Here is a 2,601-nt window from a genome sequence, read left to right on the forward strand (position 1 = left end):
CTTTGCTGCAGTCTGAAATTATGTTGTGTCAAAGAAAATTAATGTTCACCTAACAAGTTTCAAATCAAATCGCAATGCTTCAAAATGGCTTTAGAGCAAATACTCTCAAGGAAATATTTATGGCATCTGCTTATGTGGAAGAGCTAGTAAAAGCCAAGATGTCTCCATGGAAACGCTTACAACTTATCAAAAAAGCTGCAGCTGCCTCATTAGTTACACTCATTCTCCAAAAGAAATATTACATGAAGATGATTTCCATGAAGGATTAGTCATTGAGACTGCTACATCAATCCATGGACAGTGAGATATCACCTCTCTCAATAAAATGGATCCCATTCCAGACAGTTTTGAAAAATATTCTATCTACCTAAAGGTACGTTCCTTCTTTATCAACATCTCCCTTCAAAATCCAGAGAAACAACCTGGTTCATTTGAGCATTTGCTGAGGCCCAATGGATAGAGACCTCGTTTCTGGGTCTGAACGTTAGGGGTTCAAATCCCACAACAGGGATCACATTTGAAGTACTATGTACACTTTTGGTCACCGTGCTATAGGAAGGATGCTATTAAATTGGAATGGTTGCAAAAAAAATTACAAGGATATTGCTGTGCCTGGGGGGGTTTGAATTATAATGAGAGGCTGGATAGGCTGGGACTTCTTGCACTAGAGTGTCAGAGGTTGAGGGGTGACCTTATAGAGGTTTTTTAAATCATGAAGGGCATGGATAAAGTCTTTTCCCCAGGGTAGGGGCATCTGACACTAGAAGGCACAGGTTTAAAGTGAGAGGGGAAAGACTTAAAAGGGATCTGAGGAGCGACCTTTTCACACTGAGAGTGGTGCATGTGTGGAACGAGCTGCCAGAGGAAGTGGTCGAGGTGAGTACAATTACAATACTTAAAGGACGTCTGGTCAGATATATTGAAAGGTTTAGAGGGTTATGAGCCAAATGCAGGCAAATGGGATTAGTTCAGTTTCGGAAAGCAGGTTGGAATGGATGAGTTGGTCAGTTTCCATGTTGTATGACTCTTTGACTCTATGACCTGAGTGTAAAAATCTTGATAACATTTCAGCACCGTACTGAGGGAGTTATACTAATGTCCTGTCCACTCTCAAAGGTAGATGTAGAAGTTCCAAGACATCACTTTGAAGATGAGCAGCAAAGGACATCATCCCTCATCAACTGGCGGGTATTTATCCTTCAATCAATTTGATTGAAACAGATTATTTGGTCAGTATCACACTGTTGCTTGTGGGGACTTGCTGTACATAAATTGGCTGCTGTATTTCCTACACAGATCATCTGGCTGAAGATGGTCACAAATGCTTCTTAAAGAGATAGGTCTGTCTAACTATACCACGCGGATTGCAGCAGCTCAAGAAGGCAGCTCATTACCATCTTCTCAAGGGATCGGAAATAAATCATAGGAAAAAAAATTCTAATAAAGAGTCACTGAACTCAAAATGTGAACTCCGCTTTCCACTCTCCCCCCACCTTTCCACACCACAGATGTTGCCAAACCTGCTGAGTTTCACCGGAAATTTCAATTTTTTGTGTCAGCATCTGCGATTGTTTGTTTTATTTTAAGTAGCAACTGTTAGTCGAGTCACTGAAGCCAACATCCATCAGGTGAATGAATGAATAGTAGTAAGAAATCTTAAATTGGCTTCACCTATGGCTTCTTAATGGCTTTAAGGCACCATGGAATATCTGGAGGTCATGAAGGGTGCTATACAAATGTAAATCTTTAATATGACATGAAAAACACATGGTATTATTTGAAGAAAAGCAATAGAATTTGCCTGGTAAGTATTTATCCAGCAATCAACATTATTAAAACAAATTATCAACAATTACAGCATATTTCTTTTCCAGTGTTCTCCGAAAAAAAGAAAAATATGTTTTATGTGCCCTGTATTAAAACAACAGTTATAGCTCAAAATTGCCTGGGATGCTAAAACTTTGTGATGTTCTGAGGCTGTGAAACATGCTAAAGAAATGCAAAATGTTTCTTCTGTACTTTTCTGACTCAGAGGTCAAATTGCAACCAATGAGTCACATCTGACACCGAAGCTAAATATATATTTAATACCTTGTACCTTTTGGCTCACTCAGACACCAAACAGTTTGATTTTTCACAGAGAGATATGTTTGACTGTCCCTTCATGTTGATGATTTTTCACATTGGCTTTTGTTGGCTGGGATTTCTTTGGCATTTGACATGTTTCCATTAATTTTACTCTATTGATCATGGAGACAGTCAGGAAATAAGGCCTCTAAGTAAAAATAAATTCCAATTTTTTGCAGCAAATAGTGAGTGCATTGTAGGAGTTTGCTAAGTAGTTGTGTCAATAGCAAGCAGTTTTGGGGCAGAAATGATATTTTAGCTGGGCAGAAGCAGAGATGTTTAATTTCACACACTGTATTTGGACAGGTGCCCATCTACTGGAGTGAAGTCATCCTTATATGTAAGAAATGTCAATCTATAGGATCGAACGTTCAATCCACTGCATACAATGGAATGGAAAGCTAAAATACCCCTCCCTGAGCAGCTGAGGATGTGCAGTGTTAACTAGAATTTTCAAGACTGATAAGACAACCC

General features: G+C 39.1%; 1 long non-coding RNA gene across 1 annotated transcript; it reads left to right on the plus strand.

Annotated features, from left to right (window-relative positions):
- Window positions 1-252: 252 nt before the first annotated feature.
- LOC122556888 (uncharacterized) lies at window positions 253-1,415 on the plus strand. The gene is made up of 3 exons (XR_006313682.2): window positions 253-373; window positions 1,117-1,188; window positions 1,297-1,415. It is a non-coding gene; the product is annotated as an uncharacterized LOC122556888 (long non-coding RNA).
- The last annotated feature ends 1,186 nt before the right edge of the window (window positions 1,416-2,601 follow it).

Source organism: Chiloscyllium plagiosum, unplaced genomic scaffold (assembly GCF_037043375.1).
Source record: "Chiloscyllium plagiosum isolate Xiang-an unplaced genomic scaffold, Cpla_swu_hap1 HiC_scaffold_16, whole genome shotgun sequence".
NCBI classification, from domain to species: domain Eukaryota; kingdom Metazoa; phylum Chordata; class Chondrichthyes; order Orectolobiformes; family Hemiscylliidae; genus Chiloscyllium; species Chiloscyllium plagiosum.